At 46.2% G+C, this 13,430-nt stretch overlaps 1 protein-coding gene across 2 annotated transcripts in view; it reads left to right on the top strand.

Moving 5' to 3' along the window:
• The first annotated feature begins 5,288 nt into the window (after positions 1 to 5,288).
• LOC128688354 (glutamate [NMDA] receptor subunit 1) overlaps positions 5,289 to 13,430 on the top strand; it is a 220,393-nt gene continuing 212,251 nt past the window's right edge. For both annotated transcript variants that reach the window (XM_070086694.1, XM_070086691.1), the window contains exon 1: positions 5,289 to 5,425. The gene's annotated coding sequence lies outside the window, so the exon portion shown is untranslated. The remainder of the gene's footprint in view (positions 5,426 to 13,430) is intronic.

Here is a 13,430-nt window from a genome sequence, read left to right as displayed (position 1 = left end):
ACTTCGCAGACTGTTCTTTGAGTTTCAAAATACGTTTAGAACTACAACATTTTCCTGTCACTAAAGTCGAGATGTATGTCCGCTCTGCTCACAGATGGAATGTCCCACAATGAAGAATTTACAACATTCCCTTCACGCTCCACGAACTCGCGTTGACGCTTTCCGTGTGTCCACCAACATCAGCTGGGCCACATGCAGTGGCAGTGCCAGGAAAGGGAGGGGTGCATGGGGGCTGTAGCCTACCCCTAGAAATACCCTCAGCCCCCGAAGCACCTCAAATAAAAATAGTAATAATAACGCTGTTTCAACACGTCTCCTTGCTCCTCTTCCAACTAGACAGCTACTCCTAAGCCAGCCTTACCCCATCCCAAAGTGTAGAAATTTTGGAGCCGCCTGCGTCCAGGTAACATCCATTGCGTAGTGACATCCATGGTTGTAAACTTTCAGCATTTGCGTCCTACATTTTCACAATTTCATTTCAATAAGATCTGGCCCGAAAAGGTGTGGTGAATCCAGGAAAATTTTATTAACCATTTTATAGGTACAACTATTTACTGAACGCAATATTAAATTTAATCTAGATATTTTATTTAACCTGAGATAGCCATAGGAAACTATAAAAGTTCGATATATTATTACGGTGTGTGTGGTGGGGGGGGGGGGGGCGGTAAATAACCTAGATGATGCATTGCGGTCGGTGTGCGATCTGAGAAAGATATTTCCGTATTTCACAACCCCATCCCTCTGTACCTCAATACACACGATTCGAATAGTGCAGAGTGCGGCATGAGTTCATGCAGTTAAATATTACTGCTGAAAAATTTTGCAAGAGAATCAGAAGAAGCATTGACAAGTCATATGGAAACCAGTATCCAGATTTTTTCAATAAAAATGAAAAATTGGGAGACACAGGCCAAACAGAATTTAAATGTTTCAGAAAGACCAGAGAGACTAATATCCTAAAATACACAAGCACACTAAGCTTGAAGATGAGGCCTACTACTCCTCTAGCGCATTTCTTTACCGTCCGTTTTTTTTTTTTTTTGTATGGAAAGTGTGCTTATATGGTTACAGGATGTAGAACTTTCATGTACACATGCTTTATTAACCTAAAAGTTAGGTTAGGTAAGGTTTGTCAAAAAACAGGACAAGTTTTTCCTGTCGTGGGTCTCAGTCATATGATGACCAGCAGCTGGAGCTTTTGGTCACCTGAACCGAGGCCTTCCGCTGGCTTACCGGTCCACCCCTTTAACAAAAATGGTTGATCAGGCTCTTATCCACCAGGAGGCCTGGTCACAGACCAGGCCGCGGGGGCGTTTACCCCCGGAACTCTCTCCAGGTAAACTCCAGGTAATGCCCAAAACAAATGTGCTGATATACATCAGATTACTCCCACTTAATTCAACTAATGAACTTGTTCGTGTCAGTACAAAAATATTAAACTATTCCTATGGGACCATTGCTAAGAGTCCTTGGACCACTCCTCTTTCTCATCTACATCAATGATCTACCGAATGCATCACAGTTACTCAAACCCATATTATTTGCAGATGACACTACATATGTATTTTCCCATCCAAACGCAGTCATACTAGCAAACACAGTCAATGCTAAATTACAGAAAATATCTGCCTTGATGATGACTAACAAACTTACCCTGAACACTGATAAAACCTATTTCATTCAGTTTGGAAACAAAGCTGCAAATGATCCAATTAACATTACGCTAAATGGATCATCAGTCACAAGACTCACATAGGGAAAATTCCTAGGTATCCACCTTGACAGTAGCCTTAAGTTCCGGACACACATACAACAAATCACCAAGAAAATCTCCAAGACTGTAGGCATACTATTAAAGATAAGGTACTACGTTCCACAATCAGCTCTCCTGACACTGTACCATACACTCATATACCCTTATCTTACATATGGAATTTGTGCATGGGGATCAACAACATCAAATCACCTAAAACCCAGCAAAAGACAGCAGTAAGAATGATAACAAATTCCCACTACCGCCAGCATACTCCACCAATTTTCAAAAGTCTGAATCTGCTCACCATTAAGAACATCCATACCTATTCATGTACCTACTACATACACAGAACAATACAAGCAAATATAAACCCCCCACTCAAACTTCTCCTCACCAACCTAAACAGGACACATGACCACAACACAAGACACAAATCTCTTTTTGATATACCTCGTGTCCATATCACACTGTGTAAAAACTCTATGCACATAAAGGGCCCCAAAATATGGAATTCATTACCAGAAGATATTAAAGTAATCCAGTCTGAAAATCAATTTAAGACTTCTCAAAAGCCACTTAATCACCCTAGACTAAATGCTAAATACTCAGTACACATTTACTCACCTATGTACTCCCACATCATAACTGAAACAATCACATTGAACCTTGTATCCATTGTTGACAGGAATATAATTGAATCATTGTTTTTCACAAAAGCATTTTAGAATATAAATATATCTTTGTATTATACAAATTTTGATTCATTTATAATTAATATTCTACTGTACAACTATGAAATAATTACTATCCTACTGTACAACTATGCCCCTCAAGGAAGGTTCCTTGACGTTGGTGAGGGGCTCTTGATTTAGGGAATTGGATCTGTGCTCCAGTTCCCCGAATTAAGCCTGAATGCCTTCCATATCCCCCCAGGCGCTGTATAATCCTCCGGGTTTAGCGCGTCCCCCTTGATTTTAATAATAATAATAATTTGACCTGTTAATATACAGCATCCTTATATGACCCATACGGGTTTATGGAATCTTGTAAGGATATGCTATATATAAATTTTACTGTAGTGAAATTGGTAGCTGCTGGACAACTGGTGGCGTCTTAATTACCTTCTGTATAATAGACGTCTGTCTCCTGGTACACAACTGGTGACGTCTTAACTTCTTCATAATAGACGTCTGCCTTCTTTCTTAGGTATACCTTTTACGTTAGGTATACCCCTTCCTTGTATGGTATACCCTTTTCTTGTTAGATATACTCTTCCTTATTAGGTATATAATTTTTTTTAGGCAAATCTCTTCGTTGTTAAGGTATACCACTTTTTTAGGTATACCACTTTGTTAGGGATACCACTTTGTTAGGTATACCTATATCGTGGTAAGTATACCACTTTCTTGATAGGTATACCTCTATCTTGGTAGGTATACCGCTTTATTGTTAGGTATACCTCTTTCTTAGGTATACCCTTTCTTGCTAGATATTTCCCTTTCTTGTTATGTATACCTCTTGTTATAGTAGTATAGCCCTTGATAGGTCTTTTTGTGTTAGGTATATCCCTTGTTGGGTGTACCTCTTGTGTATATCCCTTTCTTATGATGGAGGGTTAGTTACGGGTCACGGGTAATGGCAGGTCTGGGGTTGTAACGGGTCACGGGTGGGGGCGGGTTCCAGGTACTGGTGGGTTCCGCGTAATGGCGGGTCCCCAGCAGTGGTGGGTCTCGGGTAGTGGCTGGTCACGGGTAGGGGCGGGTTCTAGGATAGTAGCGGGTCACCGGGTAGTGGCAAATCTCGGGTAGTACTGGGTAGTGGCGGGTCCCTAGTAGCAATAGGCTCCGGGTAATGGTGGGTTCCTGGTAGTGGCAGGTCCCGGGTAGTGGCGGGTCCTGTATAGTGGCGGGTTCCGGGTAGTGACGGGTCTCGGGTAGTGGCGTGTTCCTAGTAGTGGGGGGTCCCGTGTAGTGCCGGGTCCCGGGTAGTGGCGGATTCCGGTTAGTGACGGGTCCCAGGTAGTGGCGGGTCCCGGGTAGTGGCTGGTCCCGGGTTGTGACCGGTCCCGCGTAGTGGCGGGTCCCGGGTAGTGGCGGGTCCCGGGTAGTGGCGGGTCCCGAGTAGTGGCGGGTCCCGGGTAGTGGCGGGTCCCGGGTAGTGGCATATCTCGGGTAGTACTGGGTAGTGGCGGGTCCCTGGTAGCGATAGGCTCCGGGTAATGGTGGGTTCCTGGTAGTGGCAGGTCCCGGGTAGTGGCGGGTCCTGATTAGTGGCGGGTTCCGGGTAGTGACGGGTCTCGGGTAGTGGCGTGTTCCTAGTAGCGGAGAGTCCCGTGTAGTGGCGGGTCCCGGGTAGTGGCGGGTCCCGGGTTGTGGCGGGTCCCGGGTAGTGGCGGGTCCCGGGTAGTAGCGGGTCCCGGGTAGTGGCGGGTCCCGGGTAGTGGCGTGTTCCTAGTAGTGGAGAGTCCCGTGTAGTGGCGGGTCCCGGGTAGTGGCGGATTCCGGTTAGTGACGGGTCCCGGGTAGTGGCGGGTCCCGGGTAATGGCTGGTCTCGGGTTGTGACCGGTCCCGGGTAGTGGCGGGTCCCGGGTAGCGGCGGGTCCCGGGTTGTAGCGGGTCCCGGGTAGTAGCGGGTCCCGGGTAGTGGCGGGTCCCGGGTAGTGGCGGGTCTCGGGTAGTGGCGGGTCCCCGGTAGTGGCGGGTCCCGGGTAGTGGCGGGTCCCGGGTAGTGGCGGGTCCCGAGTAGTGGCGGGTCCCGGGTAGTGGCGGGTCCCGGGTAGTGGCGGGTCCCGAGTAGTGGCGGGTCCCGGGTAATGGCGGGTCCCGGGTAGTAGCGGGTCCCGGGTAGTGGCGGGTCTCGGGTAGTGGCGGGTCCCGGGTAGTGGCGGGTCTCGGGTAGTGGCGGGTCCCGGGTAGTGGCGGGTCTTGGGTAGTGGCGGGTCTCGGGTAGTGGCGGGTCCCGGGTAGTGGCGGGTCCCGGGTAGTGGCGGGTCCCGGGTAGTGGCGGGTCTTGGGTAGTGGCGGGTCTCGGGTAGTGGCGGGTCTCGGGTAGTGGCGGGTCTCGGGTAGTGGCGGGTCCCGGGTAGTGGCGGGTCCCGGGTAGTGGCGGGTCTCGGGTAGTGGCGGGTCCCGGGTAGTGGCGGGTCCCGGGTAGTGGCGGGTCCCGGGTAGTGGCGGGTCCCGGGTAGTGGCGGGTCCCGGGTAGTGGCGGGTCCCGGGTAGTGGCGGGTCTCGGGCAGTGGCGGGTCTTGGGTAGTGGCGGGTCTCGGGTAGTGGCGGGTCTCGGGTAGTGGCGGGTCTCGGGTAGTGGCGGGTCCCGGGTAGTGGCGGGTCCCGGGTAGTGGCGGGTCCCGGGTAGTGGCGGGTCTCGGGTAGTGGCGGGTCCCGGGTAGTGGCGGGTCTCGGGTAGTGGCGGGTCCCGGGTAGTGGCGGGTCCCGGGTAGTGGCGGGTCCCGGGTAGTGGCGGGTCTCGGGTAGTGGCGGGTCCCGGGTAGTGGCGGGTCCCGGGTAGTGGCGGGGCGGTGCGCCTGGTGGTGGAGCGGCCACCTAGCGGCCACCAGCCCAGTCTCTGGCGTGAGCGGCCGCGGAGCAACACTGTATAACCCGGCGGCAAATATATCCATTATGCCCTCCTCGTCGCCTAGTGCTTCGTCTGCCGGTACCCAGGTAGGTGCCCAGCCTCGCTTTCCGGTGCGTGTGGGGCAGCAGGGTAGTAGGGGCAGTGAAGAGGTGGTGGTAGTGGCGCTGCGCATGTTTTAGCAGCAGTCTCCTGCTGATCGGCTGGCGCAGCGTTCTTCTCTGACCCGCCATGACCTATTATGTGCCCATTGGAGGGTGGTGGGAGGAGGGGGGGATGTGAGCCAAGGGTATTGACAGTGCCCAGGTAGTGGGTACATGAAGCACGGGCGGGGTGGGCGCTGGCGGGCGTGTATGTTTATCTGGGCCGCGTGGATCAATACGCTGTTGGGAGTCTGGGAGCCAGGCTCGGGAGGGTGGCTCTCTCCCTCCACCACCACCACCACCATCATCATGCTTCATCACCAACACTTACCCCCCTCTCCCTGAATCATGCCCAGGCTGTGCCCACTTCCATCATGCCCCTAACTGTCTTATACCCTCGCTAGCACACCTGTCGTCCCCTCAGTGACTGTCTGTACCTCAGCTTGTCACCCCAGCCCCCTCCCACTTCCCGTCTCAACCCACCTCCATTTTGACCACTTCGCTGTTTTACTCTGAGTGAATTCCCCTCCCTTCCCCTTGGCCCTTTCCTCACTGAGGGAGGACACGAGAGGAGAATATTCTGTTGGTTCACCTCTCAGGTATTCCCTGGTGGACGGACATTTTGTCAGTGTGTTTATCTTGTTCCATTTACCTAGCTGGTTGTGTATGTGTGTGTGTGTGTACTCACCTATGTGCTGCTGACTGCTTCTTACACTGACTGCTACTGACTTCACTCTCCTGACTTTAAATGTCATATTATGTCTTTTCTTAAAGCTGTGTACAAAGCCTACCTCTATCACTTTACTTTCCAGGTCGATCCCATACCAGGTCACTCTAGGACTGAGGAAATACTTCCTGATATCTCTGTGACTCAGTTGTGTTTTTAACATCCAGCTGTGCCCTCGTGTACCTATTTTTTTCGATCAACCTGTCTCCCCGTCTACTCGATTAAATATTTTTGGTATTTTGTACATCGTTTTGTCACCCGTGTTCCTTCTTGCCTCTGATATCGTGTTTAATTCGTTCAGTCACTCGCTATAACTCATACCCCATACATCCAGGAACAGTCACCTTGCAAACCTCTGCACTTTTTTCCAGTGTGTGTGTGTGTGTGTGTGTGTGTGTGTGTGTGTGTGTGTGTGTGTGTGTGTGTGTGTGTGTGTGTGTGTGTGACTATAGAGTCCTAGCTCCTGGTTCTGCCCATCAACTTGCCGCTTGCCAATTTCCCGCCTAACTTAATGGGCCTTGTATCTTCTCTTAAAATTATGTATGGAGCCAGCCTCCACTTCATCGAGATCATTCGTGCCTTTAACTTCCATCTGCCCCTAAGTACTTGTTTCTCAGCTCCCAGATAGCCTGTCCCAGTTTACCCTATTAATTCCCCTTGGTGTTTTGTATGCTATATCTTCCCTGGTTTTGTCCTCCATTGTAGTTTGATTTAATTCCTTTGGCCTCTCTTCGTGGCTCCTGTTTATCGTAATATCCTTTTCTGAGGTGAGTGTTCCATACTGGTGCTGCATACTGATGGGCCTAGTATACTGTATATTGTATAAAGGCCTTAAAGCTACTATAAGATTCGGCAGTGTAAGTATACTTACATGTGATTGCCGGGGTCCAGTCTCGGTTCCTGGTCCACTTTCTCTGTTGGCCACTGCTGGGCTCCCTCTCCTGACTGCGTGAGCATTATCATACTTCCTAAAGCTGTGTATGGATCATATCTCCACTTGTTTCACTTTCTAACCACTCTGAGGCTAAGGAAATATTTCCTAACATCCCTGTGAATTGTGTGTGTCAACTTTCATCTGTGCCCGCGTGTACCTGTTTCCCTCCTCCAGAATAGTCTCTCTGTCCATCCCATCAATTCCTCTCAGCATTTTGTATATCGTTATCATTTCTTCCCGGTCCTTCAGTCCCCTGTCACCAGGTTTCGCTCCTTTAGTTTCCTCATAGCTCATACTACTAATCTCCAGGACTAGTCTCATTATAAACCTTTGGGCATTTTCCGGCTTCTTAGAATGTTTGATCAGGTGTGAGTTCCACACTGGTGCTGCATACTTTAAGATGGGCCTGACATATGCCTTGTTGAGGTTCCTGAAATATAATCATAGATTTGCTAGATATGCATTTTTTGTGCAGGTTATTTGGTTGATGGGCGAATCCGGTTGTATGCTCGGAACTGTGCTCACGTCATGGTTCTTGTCCTCGAGGGAGGTTGAAGTTAAATTCTAATAACTAGTTGTCAGACCAATCCTGCAGCTTGTTTAAGTCCGTTTGTAGTCTTTTCTCTTATGCTACCATTTGTACTTAATTATTTGCACGTAATTTGTGAAAAGGGATACATATAAGCGTTTCTTCTGTCGTCTAGTTCACTAAGGCGTCCCGTAGCTCGATTGCTAGCGCACTCGGTTCACACACTGAGGGTCGGGGGTCGACCTCCGGTACAGGTGGAAACATTAGGACGTGTTTCCTTAAGGCACTTGCTGTCCATATTCACCTATCAGTAAAATGGGTACCTGGGTGTTAGTCGACTGGTGTGGGTTGCATCCTGGGGACAAAATTGACGTAATTTGCCCGAAATGCTCTTCGTAACATGGGGCTTTCTATATAGTAGTATGCCATTGATGTAATCTAGGCTTACATACCTTGATGCACTCCTTGGTCGTCCTCCAGCTTCACTCTGTTTCACTAGGTGTCGGTCCCGCACAGCTGTTTCATAGTCAAGCTTTTGAGGTATGAGTTATAAAGTGTTTTGAAGGAGTCTATCTTTAGGATCCTGAAAGCCACACTTGTGTTTGCAAGCTTGGCCTGTGATACTGATGCTAGTCTGTTTTTAAGTGTCTCAAGAGACAGGTGGTTTAAAAATACACGCGAGGAAACACTAGGGCATATTAGCATATATCCTAGTGTTTACTCACATGTCTTTCTAAATCACTTGTCGGTATCAATTAATGAGGTTTATACCTCAAGAAACATGTGTGGGGATAATGGTTATTCCCGAGTTTTTTTCCTTAGAGTTTCATAGCTTGTATTTTCTAGTTAAATTCCCGTGACCATTTATCCGAGGATTCCTAAAGTGTATTTAGATTTCTTTCCAGTTTTCTTTCCTCTTCAGTTTGTATTCTGCTCGGTACCATCTGTAATTATGGATATTCAGGAGCTAATTTTTGTAATAAGGTCACTGATATGAACCAGGAGTATTAGAGGACCCAACAGATTCCTGTGGAACTCCACTAATAACATTCTAGTATCATAATTCGTCAACCATCACAGTGACTCGATGTTTTCTGTTGTTGAAGTATTGTTTTATATACGCTAATACTTATCATTTTACTCCAGTTTACTTTTCAAATTTGTCAGGAAGTCTTCTGTGTGACATCGAATCAAAAACCTTCCTGCAGTCTAGAAATATGCTGCAGTACTCTTTCCTGTTTGACCTCCGCTCAACTAGTATACGTCTGTTAAGAGATTTTTAAGGCCAGACCTTCCATTTCTAGAACCATGCTGGTGTTCAGTCTGGAATTTATTACTGTCATTGGCCTGTAGTTCGGGGCTTCCTGCCTGTTGCTTTTTTTTTTTTTTGGAGGGGGGAAGGGGAATACTGGTAAGACATTTGCCGTCCTCCGATCATCATGTATTTCACTCCTTATAAAATTGTTAATGTGTTAGTGGCTTGCAAAGTAGTTGAGCTCAACTTAATAGTGCTGATAATTCCCTCTGGTTCTGATGCCTCTGATGTATCAAGTTCCATTAAGAGTTCCTCTCACTTCCTTACCTTTTGTTAATGAAAGTTTGATTTGATATATCCTACCCTCCGTTTCTAGCACTGGCCCTTGCTCATTGATAAACACACTATAGAACCTTCTGTTGCCCTTATTGCATATCTCCCTATATATATATTTTTGTGTGTTTTCTTTTCTTCAGATATGGCTGTGATAAAACTTTGCTTCTATCTTTATTTTCTCTTTATGTCAATTTCATTTTTTCAGCTTCCCTTTTCACATGAAAGTAAATTTTTTTGCTAGTTTGATTCTTCTCTGTCGTTGGTTGTGATATATACTTTTTCCATACTTTTTGTTATGAGATTTTTGCCTCTTCACGTTTATGATGGAAGCTTGTATAGCCAGTGTTCCTTATATATTGCTCTGTGGGTTGGTACAAACATCCTAGTCATTTCTTTGCACATATGACAAAAAATATATTTTCACCATTTCCTTGTTTGGTTGTTCCCTGAATATTTGTGCTTGCCTCAGAAAACGCCTCATTCCTTCGTAGGTACAGTTGCTATACATCTAACTTCGATTTTTCAGTCTCCTCTATTCTTTAGTTTCACTTCCATCAAGCAGCAGAGCATCAACAGTGATCTTCACATGGCGGGTATTACCAAGAGTGGTAGACACACTAGGCACCGAGTAAACTTTTATCACAGGTACGTTTCGCCCATACTGGGGGTATTATCAAATAACGAATGACTTAAAGCACACTGTGTACCACACACTGCTCACTTGCAATAAAGTGAACTCTGCTAGTCTAGCTAGTGAAGCAATATCCTATATTACTCTCGTCGGTTCTCTGACAGGCTACCTTAGAAACTTCTGCATTATAGTCAAGTAGTTTATTCCTCCATGTCTGGTACTCACTCCAGTTTTCCCAGTCTATATTTGCATAGTTGAAATATACCAATGTGTTTGATGAAGGCCTTGTTCTGTTTGCTACTTCTGCAGTGTTGTGAGTGTTGATCACTGCTGCTGCATTCGTCGTAGTCGAAGTCATCTGTGCGTCTTCTTTTATTTAGTCCTGGATTGTAAATGAGCACCGCAAAGACCAAGGGGCCCTTTGTATTGATTACAAATATATAATCTGTGACATCACCACAGTGTGAAATTGACATGTCTTCACGTTTCTGCCCGTTTTTTTTTCAACTAAGAATGCCACGCCTTCATTCACCCCGTCACCATTCCTCAACTTTCGCATTATGCGGTGTTCTTTGAGGAAATTGCATCCAGTTCGTTAGTTTAGTTTCTGCAGATGCAATAAGATCTTGGAGATCTTTTTCATGATCCACTGCCTCAAATACTTTATTGAAGGAGATCAATAAATTTGTCAGACATGAAAGCCCGCTTGTGAATTTGTGTTGAGAATTATCAGTCAAATTTTGCTCAAGATGGATTTTTATTATATTGGCTATAATCGACTAATAATTTGCCTGCTCAATTGAGGTGAGGCTTATGGGGCAGTATTTTTTTATAGTAATGGCTTATCCCCGATTTAAAAATAGGAATTACATTACCTTTCGCTATTTATTCTCAACTATGTTGCTTATGTAGATTTTAAATAGCAAGGATCCCAACAGTGACCACTGTGGTACACCACTCGTGAAGTCCCCATTATTTCTCCCCGGTCCATGAGATAATCTCTCCTGTACCATACCAATACTTTATTAATCAGTTTCTCTTGTGAACTTCATCAAAGGTCTTACTGAAGGTCTTATACTCAGTATCTTATTCTTTTTCTTGATCTACCACCTCAAATACCTTGGTGACAACGGTCGGTAAATTCTTAATTCCAGAACGCTCTTAATGAAAACTATACTGAGATTTATTAATCAAATTATATATTTCAAGGTGATTTTGCATTGCATCAGCAACTACTGATTCCATCAACTTCTGCGTGGAGTAAATATCCCACAATTGAGAATATGCTGACTGGACTATAATTTGAAACTAGAAACCTATCTCCGACATTATAAGTGGGTATCACATTTGCCACATTCCACTTATCTGGTAAGATACCAGTTTGTAATGGTCTGTCAATGACCGGTATTTGTAAATGCATGTTTGTGGCTGTGAGGGTCGAATCTCAGCTCCTGGCCCAACCTTTCCAACTGGATGCTACTGGGTCTTCTCTCTCAACTTCGTGAGGGCTATTATACTTATTTTTAAAGCTACATATGGATCATACCTCCACCACTGTTCTCACCATGTCGGTCCATTTCCTGTTCACTCTGAAGCTGAACGAATATTTCTTAACGTTTCAGAGACTCGTCTGTTTTCTTTTTAATTTCCATCTGTGCCCTCGTGTACCTGCTTCTCTTCTCAAGTGGTGAGCCAGCTAATCTCAGGTGATAAGTCAGCTGATCTCAGGTGCTGTATCAGCTGATCTCAGGTGGTTAGCCAGCTGGTGATCTCAGGTCGTGAGCCAGCTTATCTCAGGTGGTGGGCCAGCTGGTGATCTCAGGTGGTGGGCCAGCTGGTGATCTCAGGTGGTGGGCCAGCTGGTGATCTCAGGTGGTGGGCCAGCTTCACTCTCGCTGACTCAGAGAAGGGTCAGATATATTTATACATGCAAATAACTTCAGTCTTTATATGTATGTATGTATGTATATATATATATATATATATATATATATATATATATATATATATATATATATATATATATATATATATATATATATATATATATATATAATTTTTTTTTGCAATCGCTAAGCCTGGGCCAGAATGATGAGGTGGTGATGGTAGTGGGATGGTGGTGGTAGGATTGTGGTGGTGATAGTGGTAGTAGAATGGTGATGGTAGTGGGATGGTGGTGGTGATAGTGGTAGTAGAATGGTGATGGTAGTGGGATGGTGGTGGTAGGATGGTGTGGTGATAGTGGTAGTAGAATGGTGATGGTAGTGGGATGGTGGTGGTAGGATGGTGTGGTGATAGTGGTAGTAGAATGGTGATGGTAGTGGGATGGTGGTGGTAGGATGGTGTGGTGATCGTGGTAGTAGAATGGTGATGGTAGTGGGATGGTGGTGGTAGGATGGTGTGGTGATAGTGGTAGTAGAATGGTGATGGTAGTGGGATGGTGGTGGTGATGGTAGTGCTGATAGTGGTAGTGGGATGGTGGTGGTGATGGTATTGGTGATAGTGGTAGTGGGATGGTGGTGGTGATGGTAGTGGCGATAGTGATATTGGGATGGTGGTAGTGGCGATAGTGGTAGTAGGATGGTGGTGGTAGGATAATGATGGTGGTGGTGGGATGGTGGTGGCGATGGTAGTGGTGATAGTAGTAGTGCCCTCGTGTACCTGCTTCTCTTCTCAAGTGGTGAGCCAGCTGATCTCAGGTGATAAGCCAGCTGATCTCAGGTGGTGTATCAGCTGATCTCAGGTGGTTAGCCAGCTGGTGATCTCAGGTCGTGAGCTAGCTGGTGATCTCAGGTCGTGAGCCAGCTTATCTCAGGTGGTGGGCCAGCTTCACTCTCGCTGACTCAGAGAAGGGTCAGATATATTTATACATGCAAATAACTTCAGTCTTTATATATATATATGTATATATATATATATATATATATATATATATATATATATATATATATATATATATATATATATATATATATATATATATATATATATATATATATATATATATTTGCAATCGCTAAGCCTGGGCCAGAATGATGAGGTGGTGATGGTAGTGGGATGGTGGTAGTGGTAGTAGAATGGTGATGGTAGTGGGATGGTGGTGGTAGGATTGTGGTGGTGATAGTGGTAGTAGAATGGTGATGGTGGTGGTAGGATGGTGGTGGTGATAGTGGTAGTAGAATGGTGATGGTATTGGGATGGTGGTGGTAGGATGGTGGTGGTGATAGTGATAGTAGAATGGTGATGGTAGTGGGATGGTGGTGGTAGGATGGTGTGGTGATAGTGGTAGTAGAATGGTGATGGTAGTGGGATGGTGGTGGTAGGATGGTGTGGTGATCGTGGTAGTAGAATGGTGATGGTAGTGGGATGGTGGTGGTAGGATGGTGTGGTGATAGTGGTAGTAGAATGGTGATGGTAGTGGGATGGTGGTGGTGATGGTAGTGCTGATAGTGGTAGTGGGATGGTGGTGGTGATGGTATTGGTGATAGTGGTAGTGGGATGGTGGTGGTGATGGTAGTGGCGATAGTGATATTGGGATG

The sequence above is a fragment of the Cherax quadricarinatus genome, chromosome 19, assembly GCF_038502225.1.
Source record: "Cherax quadricarinatus isolate ZL_2023a chromosome 19, ASM3850222v1, whole genome shotgun sequence".
NCBI lineage: Eukaryota > Metazoa > Arthropoda > Malacostraca > Decapoda > Parastacidae > Cherax > Cherax quadricarinatus.
This window is presented reverse-complemented; position numbering and strand designations above follow the sequence as displayed.